We start from the raw sequence: 17,500 nt of genomic DNA, 5'->3' as shown, positions 1-17,500 counted from the left end.
CGTCTTTTTTTTTTTATTTATTTATATAGTAGGCGGAATTTTGGAAGACGGAGAAAGGGGGAAAGGCAACACTGTTCGCCTGTGACGAATCTTCGAGATTATCAGTTTTGTTCGGTCATACGTATACATATTTGCCATTATTCAGGCATATGTATAATTATGATCGGTAGATATTTTGTTTTTTACAATATATATATATATATATATATATATATATATATATATATATATATATATATATATATATATATATATATATATATATATATATATATATATATATATATATATATATATATATATATATATATATATATATATATATATATATGTATGTATGTATGTATGTATGTATGTATACACACACAAGCATTAAGCTGCAAACGTCCTTTAATATCAATTCGCTCTACCTCTGAAATAAGACATTTTCATATATTTACCCGAAGGAATTTTCTAGTTGATAATAAGTTCGTCGTCTCGTGGGCCGAACTTATTATCAACTAGAAAATTTCTTCGGCAACAATATATATGAAAATGTCTTATTTCAAGGTAGAGCGAATTGGATATTAAAGGACGTTTGTAGCTTAATGCTTGTATATGAATCACGGTGATGTGATAAAAATTCATTCATATATATATATATATATATATATATATATATATATATATATATATATATATATATATATATATATATATTTATATATATATATATATATATATATATATATATATATATTATATATATATATATATATATATATATATATATATATATATATATATATATATATATATATATATATATATATATATATATATTATATTTATATATATGTGTGTATACACATACATAGATATATACATACCTACATGCATACATCTATACATACCTACATACATACAAAGAGAGAAAAGAGAGAAATATTCTGGTTAACTAAAATAAAAAAAAGCTTGCGCGTGGTAACAGCAATGATGAAAATTGGTTACCTGACACAAACAACTTAACCTTGGTTGCAGATTCTTTGTAAACGAAACCCGAAGTAAAACATATTCCCTGCCAACGTAAAAACAGCGATTGCGGTAGCCTAGTGATCAGCAATTAGGTTTTAAGTAACCGTAGGAGGCTGTAATATAAGACCTCATTATGTAACATCATTCCATCGTTCATAACATTCCGGAGAAATGAAGGATGATTGTGCTGGTTAGTGATATGGTAATAAGAGCAGCGAGAAAGGTAATTGTTATGCAATCAGTTGGTATATGAAAGTTGTCTGGTATATGAATAATTTTTTCCTATTTATTTGTGCCGGTAAGTCAAGTCTACTGTCACCTATTCTGCTAAATTCTAAACAAAGCTGGACCCATGAGGTCCTTCATTTCATCGACAACAGACTAATGTTCTATTACAAATTCACGAATTAAACTACATTAGGTTTTTCTTGTTTTATCTCCGTTACTTTATAATCCTAGGCAGGACCAACAGCGAAGCGTCAAGAGAATGTTATGAGTTATCGTTCTTGAAAAACTATTTGCCGGCCCTAGGGAGTTGTGGAGGGGTGGGGTGGGGTGGGGTGGATATGTCTCTTAACAAACACCCAGAATGTTATCTGAAGTTTACAGGATTCCCGACAAATTTCTCTCTCTCTCTCTCTCTCTCTCTCTCTCTCTCTCTCTCTCTCTCTCTCTCTCTCTCTCTTCTTGCGGATTCACTCCATTTCTTCCGTTCCATTCTGTTGGGTTGTATTGATCATTTCTGCCGCAATCATTACCGACTAGAACTGGATTCGAGATGATTCCAGAAACGTGAAATATGGAACGTATGTCCAGCATAGATATTTACAAAAGTTCTAGGTTTCAGAAGCTATTTGATGTATTCTTACACTAGGATCAGCACTCGCACGCTTTTCAGTGAAAACTCCACAGTACATACCCTCTTGTTTTACAGTAATAAGTACAAAAATATCCATCTCAGAAGTAATTATTATTTTGCCCTGATGTGATCGTAACCTGCTTTATCTTCAAATTTCCCAGTTCTCTGGGACAGAATCCGTTTAATTCGTATTCATTGCTTATAACCTGTCAGTGCATTTGTTTTATGTCAAGATTGATCGACCTGTTTATGTTCATGAAGAGATTCATAACATCTCTCTCTCTCTCTCTCTCTCTCTCTCTCTCTCTCTCTCTCTCTCTCTCTCTCTCGGAGTGAACGGTATTGAATACTGAAAGTTTCCTATCCATTATGCTTATTTCCATTCTGCTGATTTAGTACTTGGTTGCTAGTTGACTGCTTTGTTGGGTCTCAGCTGGAGACGAGAGAGATAAAAGCAACAGACATTAGTGAATAGTACCCCCATCAACTTGTCTATCATCATACATTGTAAGTGAAAACGTTCTGTCTCATTGTATACCATCTCATATTGCAGGTGAAAGCGCTCTCTCTCTCTCTCTCTCTCTCTCTCTCTCTCTCTCTCTCTCTCTCTCTCTCTCTCTCTCTCTCTCAGTCGAACCATCTTCGAAAGAAATGTTGATTCGCTTTCATAAAGAAGTTAGAAGGGCGGAAGCGGCGGCCATAATTCGGATCCGTTTCCATAATTGCATTTATCGCTCGAATGGTCGTGACTTCTTCCTGGATGCACTTTTTACTCTTATGCAAATCTGCTTTAAAGTCTATTTTTTATTTTGTTTTTGGAAGGAGTATTCCGCTAGCAATAGTCGCCGATGATACCTTTGTTATGATTCGCATAACGCAGTTCACATCGCGTTTGTTTTTTCCTCTAAATTTTGTTGTTCAAAAATATAAGGATCTTTAAATATATCCAAGATGAAAATAACTGTGGGTTTCAATCTTCGTTTTGTGGTTTATGCTGTTATGAAAGTAGTAGTAGTATTAGTAGTAGTATAACTTTGGTACATGTAAGAACCAGATTCCTCGCGTTCCCACCTTTCCCGAGTGACGTCATATTGGTATCGAAACAGAACGCTTTACCTAAGTCTCTCTTTTTTCCCAATAATGTGCAGAGGCCTGTTATTCTCGAATCCCACCTCCCCCGCCCATCCTTCCTTATTTCTGCCCCGTCTTACCCAGCTCTCCCGGGATACAATCGGAAATTTCTCTTGAACTGAGATGTGATTGGACTCCGTAACTTAATATATTTTGAATTCCTGAATGACTCGATATCTTCAGCCCATGCACACGTAAACGCCTATTGGACTAGTGAGAGAGATTACGTAATGCTTTGTGTATGACTAAGTATGCTTGCATGTTGAAGAAATAGTTGTTCCTAACGGGACACGAACGTTTTGCTTTCTTAGTCAGACACGGCCGACTTGGCGCATGTGCAGAAGACAACTCCTGACATGAAAAACTGTGGTTTGTATTCCTAGGAAAAATACTAATTTCTTTTAAAAGTTGTCGTATTTATATGTATATGAATATGTACACGTTTGAATTTATTATGTTTTACACATACACACGCGCGCAGACAAAGGCAAGAAAATGAAATAGCTGAATAACTAAAATGTCAGAGAGCCGAGAACTGCATCGAGAGTTGATCACTCCAAGGTTACCGAATGAGAAAGCCTTATTGATCGCGTTTTTCTTACGTAATTCTCCTGTCGAAGACAGTTTCTTTTTTTCTTATTTCAAACCTTTGTTTGTTCTTGGGAATCCTTTCTTCTTCTTTTTTCTATATGCTATTATGGTGCAGTTTCAAATGAACTGTTGTTTACTAAACCCAAATACGTAACATTTTAGAGGTTGGTCATTTGATGCTGACCACCTTATCCTCTTTACATAAACCTTTTTCAAGGTTCGGTAATCACTCGTTAGTATGACTTGCTCTGTTTCATTTGATATTTTGGGGGTCTTTTTAGTATGCCGGAGGGTTGTCTTAATAAAGAGAATCCGTGAATGCCGAGGTTACTTAAAACCTAGAATCTCAATTAAAAATGTAGCATTTATCGGTTTTTTACATCAAACTTTCCATTTTTATACGTAAGGAGCTACGTGTTCTTTTTTAAACCCTAATGAACAATTCGCAGCCACTTAGAAGCCGCGATCCATGACCCGAGAGAGAGAGAGAGAGAGAGAGAGAGAGAGAGAGAGAGAGAGAGAGAGAGAGAGAGAGAGAGAGTGGGGGCTAGGGGAGGTTCCCCAGTGAAGATACGCGGAAGGCAATTAAAAGAGCCTTAGAGTTTGCGGTAAGGTTCTCTTCCGTATATTTTTTTTTTATTTATTGATGTCCTTGCAAGCGTTGGCAACTGTAGGAGCGTTATTTCACTCAGGTGGCAGAATTCCCGTCGTGACACATTGAAAAGGTGTGAGAGGGATGGAAGTATTTAAAACGGTTAAATTTCACTTCGGTGTTTTTATAGATTTTACTGCTGGGTTCTTCTCTCATGGTCGGAAAGGAAGTCACGACCGCATCTCCGATGTTGTTGTGTTTACCGTTGCTGCTGTTCCTTTCATATTAGACATCCTTTGCGCTTGTTTCATCCTTCATCCTTCTTCTTGTTTCCCGGGCAGTGAGGTAGATATATATATATATATATATATATATATATATATATATATATATATATATATATATATATATATATATATATATACACACACATATATATATATATATATATATATATATATATATATATATATATATATATATATATATATATATATATATATATATATACTTCTTCTGCTAGAGTGGGAGGCCCTAGGAGGTGTTAGCCTTCCGTTTCTTAACAAATTTATTGGGATGAGAATGATAGCCCTTGTCTTATATATATATATATATATATATATATATATATATATATTATACATATATATATATATATATATATATATATATATATATATATATATATATATATATATATATATATTCAATATTCAGCTGCTCCCCTTAACAGGAGCAAATCCAGAGAAAGAACAACACAGTCACAGTATGTTTGTGGATGTATCCTGGGTGTAGTGAAACTTCCACACCATCAGCTGCTTAATACACCTACACTAAGAGGCTCATCAGCAATGCATTGAACCCTCCTAGCCACACAGCGCCATTCACCCCTATCTTGTACTCATTCTCGCTGTCCCTGGATATTACTGAGTCGCTTCCTTTCCGACAACTCATTTACCACATTTATCCACCACTGAGTCGGTCCTCCTCTCCTCTTTCCTCATTAACACCTGATTTATTCATTCTTTTCTGTCCGTTCTCCTCATTATCATAAATGGATCATCTCAAAATAGTTGCTAACCTTTTTAACATTACTACGTGACTCCAGGTTTCTTACCTTATCAGTGCTTCTTGTGCCGCACATAATATACATACAGAACATTTCATTAACTCGAATTTTTTTTTTTATTTATCCACCCATTTTCATAAAGGGGAGTTAGGTTAATAATACATTCCCTTTCTGCCTTCATGAGGCATCTATCAATCTTCTCCCAATCTTTTTAACTGACCCTGATTCCTTTCTTGCTCACCCACTCTGTGACGCCTTCGCTTTAATCCTGCTGTCATCCGTTGCATTTACGCCATTCTTCCAACCTCCATGTCAGCATTCAATGTTTCACCTTCTTGGTTTCTGGTGATTCTCTTCTACTTCCTCTTGCTCACTTTTATTCTCAGCTTTTTCGTCTTGCAAAAGCTTTCATACTCCCTTACACGTTTTCGCTGTTTTTCTTCATTATTCCCATTCAGCGCTGTATCAGACTCAAACATCGGCCACCATTCACACTCCATTCACAGATTATTTCCATTTCCTACAACTTTGAACCTTTATATTTTTATGTTCTCCTAAAATTTTCATTTATATTTGTGGGCGTTCAGCGTGTTTTCGACTTCTCTTACGGAGCAAAAAGAAATCATCAGTGGTTTATTTATCATTTTTATATTCGAGGGAAAATCACTTTCACCCTTCGTGTAGGCGTTTCGTTCCGTGTGGGCGAGGCTATTTTCCGAGGTGGGCGGGAGTCATGAATCGAGCTCTCTCTCTCTCTCTCTCTCTCTCTCTCTCTCTCTCTCTCTCTCTCTCTCTCTCTCATCTCGAGCTGGCTTCGTGCCAAAATCTTCAGCCTTTCCATTCAAGATTTGTAAATGGTCCACTACAGTTTTTTTTCCTTCCATTGATTATCGACGCTGTCTCTTCTCTGTAAATCAGTGAGATTTTTTTATGGCTGTTACACTCTCTCTCTCTCTCTCTCTCTCTCTCTCTCTCTCTCTCTCTCTCTCAACTAGTTTTTCGTGCTCCTGTTGTATAGCAGTTAATAACACACATACCATGAATTTTTTTAGCTCAGTGCTCAGCTATTTTTTCTCTTGCCGCACTGTCCTGTAAATGTCCTTCTCTTCTTGTACCTCACTTCCTTATTTTCTTCCTAATTTCGCTCATGCTCCAAATGCAACGCTCCTTCCTCTTCACATATTTCGACACAAGTGTCAGGCAAGTTTTCTTCCTGTGTACACTTTTAATAAATTCTTTTCTACCTTTTTTTTTTTTTTTGCGAACTCTATCTCGTGAAGAATATTCGCTTCTCTCTCTCTCTCTCTCTCTCATTTTCCTTTTGGCATGTTTGTTCAGAGCAGGTTTTGACCTTGGGCTGGAAAATGGAGGAGCTCGATTGGTTATATCAATAGAGCTGAATTACGATTCAGGGAGCGTTGATCACATCGTCGTCTAGGAGGCGACACTTTTTTTTTTTTACGAATAAGTGAGAGAGAGAGAGAGAGTGATTCCTTCGTTAGACCAGTTAGATTTCACTAGCTAAATTAGAATTATTGTATTTTCGAGGGTCGATGTTTTAATAATAATAATAATAATAATAATAATAATTATTATTATTATTATTATTATTATTATTATTATTATTATTATTATTATTATTATTATTTATTATTATTATTATTATTATTATTATTATTATACATTTGCGAATGAATTCCTATTGTTCTTAACTACTTTAAAAAATTAGGAATCCTCAACTTGACTTCCTTAGGCTCTTGAGGGTTAATGGGATTCGTGCAAAATGCCGGTATCTGTGTGCGATAAAGTAAGCCCTTTGACATGATAAAAAGGTCATCTAAAAGCATTTAGAATAGTATTCGTATGAAAAGGTGATATCCCTTTCAACAAAGAAAAGCAATGAACTTTCTTCAAACGTAGATGAAATATTCCTCAGAAAGAATAAAATTCACTAGAGAACTTAATGTACGTCAGATGCGAGTTAAAACCCTCGACCTTAAAGGTCAATTTAACCTTGAAGGCCAGGGGTACAATTATTTAAACCCTTGACCTTATAGAACAGTTTAACCTTGAAGGGCAAGGGTGCAATTGTGGAAACCCGTGACCTTAAAGGGTACTTTAACCTTGAAGGGCAAGGGTACAATTATTAAAACTCTTGACCTTAAAAGACAACCTAACCTTGAAGGCCAGGTGTGCAAGAATTAAAACCCTTGACCTTTAAGTTCAGTTTACCCCTGCAATTATGAAAACCCTTGAATTTTTTTAGGCAATTTAACCTTGAGGGCCAGGCGTGCAATTATTAAAACCATTGACCTTATAGGACAATTTAACCGTGAAGGGTAAGGATGCAGTTATTAAATCCCTTGACCTTAAAGGACAATTTAACTTTGAAAGGTAAGGCTGCATTTATTAAAACCCTTGACCTTAAAGGACAATTTAACCTTGAAGAGAATGAGTGCAATTATTAGCACCCTTGGTCTTAAAAGGCATTTGAACCATGAAAGGTAAGGGTGCTATTATTTTTTGGAAGGCTATTTATTGGCTCACGGGCATTTTATGTGAGGTCGCAATCATTCCAGGGAAATGGGAAATATACCGGAATGGGTCGTGTTTGCGACGGTTCGTTTCCATCCCCTTTCATCTGGCGTTAGACTGAAGGGGAGTGGATGGCGTGGGTCTCTGTACGTTAAGCGAAGTGCATTTTACCCCTTCATTCGAGTACCCATACATATTAGGGATTTAAGTCAGGGAGAATTGAACGGATTCATATCACTGATGTTCGAGTTTTTATATTGTATAGGCTTTACTTCACCAATCGTTGTTGTATGGAAGCTTTTGCCACTAGATTTGTTGAAGTATCAGAATTGTTTTCTTTTTCAGTTTTAAACCTTTTTAGTTTAGTTGGAAGATTGGATTAAGCTACTGAAGGATTTAAAGAGAATTTTTTACTTTCAAGCCGTTCGAGTTTAGTTGCAATATTGGATTAAGTCCTTACTGTAGGATTTTAAGTTTTTATTTCAACAGTGTAATAATAATAAACTCCTTTTGTAGAAATATAACCTTATTGCCAAGTTCTTATTCAGAGCTGTGCTCTACACCCTCAGTTTTTCCATATTGTGCTGTGAAAATATTTTTCCCTTCCAGGTGTGACGTAAAACCTTTGCAACAGAGCGCAGAGGATCTGCTGTCATCTGGCGGATAACAGTAAGTTGAAAGTTATTTCCTTATTTTTAAATATATAAACACTTGTTTTTTTATGTTTGGCGACGACACCTGCGAGCTACTGAAGTCTTGTATTTCCATGTAATTACTCGAGATGTTTTTTTTAATTTGATCTTATATTTTTCCATAAAGTTGTGTTATTCTTGTTCTGTAATTTTGTTTTGATTTTCCCTTTAAGGAGAATCCTTAGTCTTTCTCTCTACACACGTGTTTATACTTGACATTGTTGCTGATTCTTTTTTCCTTGATCTTGTAGGATTTTTCCAGCTTTCGAGCGATTATTTTAAAGTAATTTGATGGCTGTGTTTATAATCTTGTTCTTTTCGCGTGCTGTAAACGTGTTAGAGTTTTTTATTTATTTATTGGGTGATACGTTCGTTCTTCCTTAGGCCTGGGACTTCGGACCTCCGTTACGTGTTCATGTAAATATGGTAGTTGCTTTTTCCTAGCATGGCGTTCCGTGTGAGAAGTGATGAAAATGACCGCCTTTATACTGTATTTCACAGATAAATAAAATATATAAAACAAATAAATGGCAGAAAAGATCTGATATTCAAATGATTTACGTATAATCGCGCGAGAAAGGACCCAAGTAAAACGAATTAAGCTTCCTCAGTTTAATTGATCATAATCAGGCCCGAAAGTTAGTCAGTTTCCTTGCTCCTTACAGGTGGCACAATTAAGGTTGATTGTGTTCACGCTCGTGTGTCACAGCCCTATCAGACAGGCACTAGTTCCACTTTGCCAAAAATTGTAGTTGCCTGGTCCAAAGTCTTGCGATAGGATGTGAGACGCCAGGAAAACTGCTTTTGTAACACACGGATCAGATCCTGTTAGAAAATGTTCCCTTGTATTGCAAGACTCGGAATCTGTTAGAGAAAGTGCTATTGTGACAAGATCAGAATCTGTTAGAAAAGCGCTGTTTGTGACACCAGGGTCAAAATGTGTTAGGAAAGTGCAGCTTGTGACACGAGAGTCAAAATGTGTTAGAAAAGTGCTGTTTGTTACAAGAGAGTCAAAATGTGTTAGAAAAGTTTGTTACAGAAGAATCAGAATCTGTTACAAAACGTGCTCTCTGAGCACAAGATTCAGAACCTGTTTTTCTTTGGTTCCATAATTCCTCGTGTGGGTCTCTCCAGTCTATTTGTTGATTGTGTCAAATGCTTGAAAGCAACAGCATGGGTGCAAGTGGTGTTTACCATCCTCACGGAAAATACTTATCGTCTTCTGGCTAGCTGTCTTGTGCAGTTTACATTGGAACGAAGTACAGAGCTTCTGACTGAGTAAGGTCGATGAATCAGTGTTTTTATAAAAAAAAAAAAAAAAGTTTTATTCCATTCACTTAATGAAATATTAGGTCTTGTAGTGTCCCTTCTTGCTAACACTAAAATATAAGTTTACTCGATCGATGACTTTGTCAATTCGCTGTCAGGGCGTAATGGCGGAATATCTATTTGAAAGTCAGCTTGATTGCATTTATGAGCATATTTTTGGGAGTAGCGAAATTTCAGAATACAGTTATTGCACGACAAAATGTATTTGAAACAGTATAGTACTTGAGTTGTTGGTAATATGACATAGGCTCTAATGGTATTGATAATTGCAGTTAATACATAAATTGCATATAAAATATTAACGACTTATCCTAAAGTATATTAGCTTCTCGGTAATGTAACTTGAACTTAATATTATGCTGTGCACATTTCCAAAATATAAAAGTTTGTTTTGATGGACAATCAGTGATTCTCATTAAGTGTGCTACTGAACTCTCTCTCTCTCTCTCTCTCTCTCTCTCTCTCTCTCTCTCTCTCTCTCTCTCTCTCTCTCTCTCGGCTTTCTCCTCACTTAGGGTTTTCCATAAAGATGACGAGATGGCCAACATCTCATTAACTTCTACCGTTCTCTCACATTTCCTATTCTTCGGGTTCTGTCACACACGAATTACCTCCTTCTTTCATTTTTCTTCCTTTTATTTTTTTTTATCTTTTCCACCTCGAGAGAGACGTGTCATCCGGACAATGAGTAGCATGACGCTCCGTTTTATATTGTATATTTCATTTTCCTCTTTCCTCTTTCCCCGCAGTCACAAGCAATAGTTTCTCCCCCTATTCGCTGTCTCTCATTTTTACGCTCCGTTATTGTCCTGGTTCTTGTCTCCCTGAGTTCCGCTCTCTCCCTCTCTCTTTCTCTCTCTCTCTTTCTCTCTCTCTCTCTCTTTCTCTCATTTTCAATCCAGCTCCTTCTCGTGTTGGTCGGTTTCAGAATTCCTTTCTCTCTTCTCCTTCATCTATATATTGCTCTCTCTCTCTCTCTCTCTCTCTCTCTCTCTCTCTCTCTCTCTCTCTCTCTCTCAGTTCACCTCGTTAATTCTTTTTATAGTTTTCTCAATCAGAACTCCTCAGGTCCTCATTTTCTTTTGCCTCAGTTATTCTCTCTCTCTCTCTCTCTCTCTCTCTCTCTCTCTCTCTCATTTTCAATCCAGCTCCGCTCTTGTGTTGTTTGGCCTCAGAATTCCTTGCTTTCTCCTCTTTCACTCATATGTTGCTCTCTCTCTCTCTCTCTCTCTCTCTCTCTCTCTCTCTCTCTCTCTCTCTCTCTCTCTCAGTTCCTCTTTGTCCTTGACAAACCAGATCGTCCCCCGGCTTAGTGCAGGTGTTAAAGGGTTAAACCCTGGAAAAAAAAGAGGGGGGGCGGGGGGGGGCGTGTTGTTGGGGTACGTGAAATCAGGGCAATTCTTCCTGATTTACATTTACGATTTGTCAGGATCAGGCTCGTCATGATTATTGCAACTGAATGCAACAGATTAAAAAGGTTAACGATGGACCGGCCAATTATCATTGTTTCTTCCATAACCTGTTTCCACGAACCTGATTTAGGCGATTTTCGATGCTGTCAGCTCATTGTTTCGTTCGGGCAAAATGTTCGACATCATTTATTAAAGTGTTAATGAAAATATTTCGGTCATGTGAATGTTGTCCTTCAATGATACATTTTTTTTGTCAGTATTATATATATATATATATATATATATATATATATATATATATATATATATATATATATACATACATACATACATACATACATACATACATACATACATACATACATACATACATACATACATACTTAATTAAAATCGTTTTCTTTTTATGTGTCTCTTCACACATTCAGTAACACCAATCAAAGGTCGAGGTAAGGTTCATCCTCTTGTATAAACAGGATGAGACTGGTTTGTCATGTTTTTCTGCTCTTTTTTTCATCATCTCTCTCCACCTTACTTCATTTTTTCTCTCTCTTTGTTCACATGAAATTGACTCTGGGGGTTTTTTCTCAGAATCATAATTGGACATTTGCAGATGTTGAATTTTCACCGCGAGGTATCACTGTCCCGAGTTCTTATCTGTTCAGGATATTGGGACTGTAATGAATGTTATACCATTAACAGAACAAGAGATTACACAAGCATCCAGTTTATGCTTCTACAGTTGCATTTTTTTTTTCTTCGTCTTATTTTTTGCGTTTTTCTTTCTTGGAGTGACTTCCGATCGCACGCAAAACACGCCGTTCTGTTTTGATTGATTCATGCAGTGGAAGGCAGACTGTTTACCGAATGAAGGGTCTGTCAAGCTGTTAATGACGATTTGGATGTCCGTCGCTCATATACAATTCGTGGTAATTGCGTTTGCCCCCTCGCCAGGTGAATGTATTGATCCGTTGCTCTTTTAGCAAGTGCCAGGTAGCTCCCTCCTTTATTGCTGAAATGGATTGGGTGGCGAAATCATCTTTCATCATCTTCTTCTCTCTCTCTCTCTCTCTCTCTCTCTCTCTCTCTCTCTCTCTCTCTCTCTCTGCAACATTAATCTGCACTAATACTTTCCCATGAATTTTTAGTCTCTCACTTTCTCTCGCAGACACGTTAATCCGCATTGATATCTTTTTATGAATCTCTCTCTCTCTCTCTCTCTCTCTCTCTCTCTCTCTCTCTCTCTTTTTGCAACGTTAATCTGCACTGATATCTTCTTATGAATGTTTAGTCTCTCTCTCTCTCTCTCTCTCTCTCTCTCTCTCTCTCTCTCTCTCTCTCTCTCTCTCTCTCTCTTTGCAACGTTAATCTGCACTGATATCTTCTTGTGAATTTTTACTCTCTCTCTCTCTCTCTCTCTCTCTCTCTCTCTCTCTCTCTCTCTCTCTCTCAGACACGTTAATCTGCACTGATCATGTATTATGATGATGATTCAGCGAAAAAGCAGCGCGTTTATTACTTTTTTTCCTTCGTCACCTTCAACATCACATCCCGTTTCGGGCTGTTGACTCAGTCATATAATTTCGATAGAATTTCCCTCCAATTTAATTATATTCATTCTGCAATTATCGTCTGGTTTTTACCCCATTCATGCATTCGATGACTCAAAAGAGAAACGTGGAAGGGTTGCCTCAACCCTGTTACAATCCTCAGGTGTTCACTACGGAGGGTTGTTCACCTCGGCAGCAGCAGCAGCAGCTCGGCCTGCCACAGACAGACCTGAATTCCTGTTGCTGTAACCTCTTGCTTGCGAGCGCACGAATTTGTTTTCCCCTTTGTTAAAGAAACGGGCCAGGCAGTGCTTTGGGGGAGTTTTATCTTTCGTTGGGAAGGAAGGAACAAATAGCTTTCGTCAATGGTCTTCGTCAATTCGTTCTTCTGTTCTGAAACTCATCGAAGCTTCGCTACAGGTTCAGTCCTGGCCTTCACGATCTCGCCATGTCATTCACCCCGTTGCCATTATTTACCCGTAAGGAATTGGGGAGGTTCGTTTCAAGCACATCTGTTAAAAATGTGGGTGAGGTTCGTTGACAGGGCCCATCTTCCAAATGTGGGTGCTGGTTTTTGTTTTTTTGGTTGGGTGGGGGCGGGGAAGGGCAGGGGTTGAATTTGTAAAGATTAATTACCTTTCCATTCTCTCGTATCGGAGGTTTCCTCATTTTTCGTGGTAATGTGACAACGCTTGCGGCATGTCGTGTTGTTGTTTTCATATTGATGAGCTCGTGTTCCTTACGGTAGTTTACTTTAAAGCTTTTCTTATGTTCTTAAGGGAAAATCAAATATATTTTACGTGTGATATCTTTAGAATTTCATCATTCTCTAGAAATGTTTTTTAGTGTAATTTGACTGTAGTTGAGTTCCTCGTTGGCCGAGTCCATAGAGTTCTCGGCTAGCACTCGCTAGGCCCGAGTTCGAGTCTCCGGCCGGCTTATGAAGAATTAGAGGAATTCATTTCTGGTGATAGAAGTTCATTTCTCGCTATAATGTGGTTCGGATTCCACAATAAGCTGTAGGTCCCGTTGCTAGGTAACCAATTGGTTCTTAGCAACGTAAAATAAGTCTAATCCCTCGGGCCAGCCCTAGGAGAGCTCTTAATCAGCTCAGGGGTCTGGTAAAACTAAGGAATACTTTTTGGACTGTAGTTGAGATCATTCCTTCAGTCGGAATAATTTCCTCTCTCTCTCTCTCTCTCTCTCTCTCTCTCTCTCTCTCTCTCTCTCTCTCTCTCTCTCGAATGAATTGAGAGATGTAATCAGGGAGATGGTCTTAAGCAGTGAATAAAAAAAAAAATTACCTTTGAAAACCTTTCCTAAGTGAACGAAAAAATTCCGTTGCGATGGTAATCTATTAACACATTCATTTGGTGTTAGAAATATTAGTGTCAGTGGCTCACTTTAAAAAAAATGCTAACTATAAATTATAGCGATTAATTATAAGATAAATGGCGGAGGGGGAATATTTTTTTTTGTGTTTTTTATGGGTGAACTTCCAGTGGGGTAGTTAAGAGCTCTCAGCATTCTTTATTCTTAGGAGCTCTCAACATTCTCTTCTTGTAATTATATCTCTCGTAATTGATGGGAATATCTGCAATTTTGTTTGTGGCAGACGGCACATTTCACGTGCGGTAATTTGCTGCCTTACCCCAGCTGGTGACCAAATAACCCATTTTCTTAAACTTTGGGGCCACTATGAGGTGAGCTTGACATGTAATTTGCGCTCCATTATATATATATATATATATATATATCCATTATATATATATATATATATATATATATATATATATATATATATATATGTGTGTGTATTCAACATTTGTTATTGCTTTGTTTACAGATGGGATATTCACAAATGTATGTCTTGGCTGTGTTGTGTAGGTAAAAATTAACTTTCCGTTGATGCCCAATGATGTGACAGTGGTGCTAAGTCTGTAAATATTAGTTTGAATTATTTTCCATGCGATCAATTCCTTAGTTAAGTAAATAAGAAAATAATTGTTATCCTGCTGCAAGTTGAATTTTCCGCTCTTGGTTTGAGGGTTCCCGTATATTATTCGTTATCTTGTTTGTGAGTTTTTCTTTTGTCTGTCGTTAAACTGCTGGTTTCGTCTCCTTTTAACAGTCATTATATTTGCTTGCGAATTCCCCTTTTAACAGTTGTTAGACTGTTTGTGAAGTCTACTTTCAACAGTCGTGAGACCGTATGTGAAGTCTCCTTTTAGTCATCGTTCTATTGTTTGTGAAGTCTCCTTTTAGCAATCGTTAGACTGTTTGCGAAGTCTCCTTCCAGCAGTCGTACGACTTTTTGTGAAGTCTCCTTTTAACAATCGTGAGACTGTTGGCGAAGCCTCCTTTTAACAGTCGTTAGACTGTTTGTGAAATCTCCTTTTAACAATCGTGAGACTGTTGGCGAAGTCATCCTTTTAACAGTCGTTAGACTGTGTGTGAAGTCTCCTTGTGAAATCTCCTTTTAACAATCGTGAGTCTGTATATGAAGTCTCCTTTTACCATTCTTGAGACTGTTGGCGAAGCCTCCTTTTAACAGTCGTAAGACTATGTGAAGTCTCCTTTTAATAATCGTTAACTGTTTGTGAAATCTTTTAAAATCGTTAGGCTGTATGTGAGGTCTCCTTTTGACAATCGTTAGACTGTTTGCAAAGTCTCCTTTTAACAGTCGTAAGACTGTTTGGTAAGCTTCCTTTTGACAATCGTTAGACTGTTTGCGAAGTCTCCTTTTAACAGTCTAAGACAGTGTGTGAAGTCTTAAAAAAAAAAAAGAGTTGGGGCTGTACGTTTTTGATGGGCTCGGAGCCTCCTGTGAGAATTAACAGTCGTGAGACCGTATGTGAAGTCTCCTTTTAACTACGTTAGACTCGCTGTGAGTTCTTGTGTCTGTCGCAAATCTCTGTTTGTGTGATGTTTCGAAAGAAAATTCAGTTTAAAAATTGAAGATAGTGTGGGAGTTCGGATCTTGAAAACAGTACTGTTAGGTTGACTACACTGAAAAATTTTTATATACACAAATGTGAAGAAAATTCAGTTTAAAAATTGAAGATAGTGTGGGAGTTCGGATCTTGAAAACAGTACCGTTAGGTTGACTACACTGAAAAACGTTTAAATGTACAAATGTGAGGAAGAGGAAATGTCTTATAAAAAAAATTGGTAATAGCTTTGCTGCTGTTTATGTTTGTTGTAAGATTAATCATGCCTTGTGCAGGCATGGGCTGGTTCTCCTAGAACAGCCCCTAAAAGGTTAATGTTAGCGATTCGAACGTTACCGTGTACCCGATGAAGAGGGAACGAAAAAACTTGATTATAGTAATTTTCAAATAATTATGGCAAATATAGTGGCACTAAACCGAGTAGCGTTTACCCTTTCGAGATACTATTAACTGATAAATTCTAATGACAGTGGAGGTAAGCATGCTAAGTTAGTTTGAACATTTTGCTTAAATATAATCATTATGACCTTTATGACCCTGCTGAGGTAAAAGCGTTTTTGTTTGGCATTTGTTCTGAAATTATATCCAGGACTGATAATTACTGGCATTTTGCTTAAGCGTGAAGTATTCAAGTTAACATATTTTACGTCTATATTGTCCTTATAGATATAATACCGACATAAATCATAACCAACATGACACTGAATGAAAATATATTACGAAAAGATTGATTACTGAGAATGTTTCTGTTGAGGTATTCCACGGAAGGGAAACAGAAGCTAGCGTGCAGTATTCCGTCAGAGCGGAACACTTACATTTGGAATTTTAAGAGAATAATTCAAGAAAAAGCTGGCTTGTCAGTTGCGGCGTTTGTTTCAACTTTGTGATGAATTCCCAGAGACGCGTCTGGCTGTCCAAATCCTGCTCGGTCTCTGAATGTTTGTGGAACACTCTTAACATAGCGACGTGCACCTACTCTGAAACGAAGGAAAGTAACATGATTCAGGAAACAAAGACGATGGTGTAAATGGTACGAAGGAGTGCAAGGGTTCAAGTGGGGCAACGTTGTTGCAGTTGATGAATATCATTATTTTGATCTCCCGTTGCGTTGTTCAGACGCATGCGCGTTGGCATCCCGGTCGACGGCGGTAGGGGTTGCATAGTCCTGAAGGTAATATATTCCGAATAAAAATATATATGAATTTTAATGCATAGCAACGTTATTAAAAATGTTTTGTCGTGGTTTTATAACCGTATTCCTTCCATTGTGCAATTTTTGAATTTTATTGGTTTGTAAGCAGCAGGGAATTGTCACAAGCGCGGCCGCTATACGGGCTACGAGCTATGCCTTATAAAATTGAAAATTACAGTATATGTATTAACCGGGGCTGGATTATTTACATTTGTAGCTGGTGCACAGATTCTGCATTTCAAAGTGAAACTATGACTGTGTAGAGAAATAGTTTAAATGCGTACTCAGTTTGATATATGCAGAAACTGGTACAGGTCGTAGTCTTTGTTTAACCAGTTTAAATTTCATTCTGTACCATGGCGCATTGCTTGCTTTCGACCTCAAAACCACAGCGGTGCTTTTGCAGGCAGAAGTGTCCACCAACCACGTAGCTCCACAGCAAAAAACTATAATCCTCTTTATGTTATCCCTTTAATTTTGTGCCGTCACATTTTATTTTTATTCTTCAACTTAATTCGGAACGTAACCATACGCCAGCTTTCATTCGACTGATCCATTTGACCAATCAGGAGGCTTTCTCTTC

General features: G+C 37.3%; 1 protein-coding gene across 3 annotated transcripts in view; it reads left to right on the top strand.

Moving 5' to 3' along the window:
• LOC136854163 (ATP-binding cassette sub-family G member 1-like) overlaps positions 1–17,500 on the top strand; it is a 203,474-nt gene that overhangs the window by 20,126 nt on the left and 165,848 nt on the right. For all 3 annotated transcript variants that reach the window (XM_067130426.1, XM_067130428.1, XM_067130427.1), the window contains exon 2: positions 8,401–8,460. The gene's annotated coding sequence lies outside the window, so the exon portion shown is untranslated. The remainder of the gene's footprint in view (positions 1–8,400; positions 8,461–17,500) is intronic.

Source organism: Macrobrachium rosenbergii, chromosome 28 (genome assembly GCF_040412425.1).
Source record: "Macrobrachium rosenbergii isolate ZJJX-2024 chromosome 28, ASM4041242v1, whole genome shotgun sequence".
NCBI classification, from domain to species: Eukaryota; Metazoa; Arthropoda; class Malacostraca; order Decapoda; family Palaemonidae; genus Macrobrachium; species Macrobrachium rosenbergii.
Note: the sequence above shows the minus strand (reverse complement) of the source record. Positions and strands in the feature narration are given on the sequence as shown.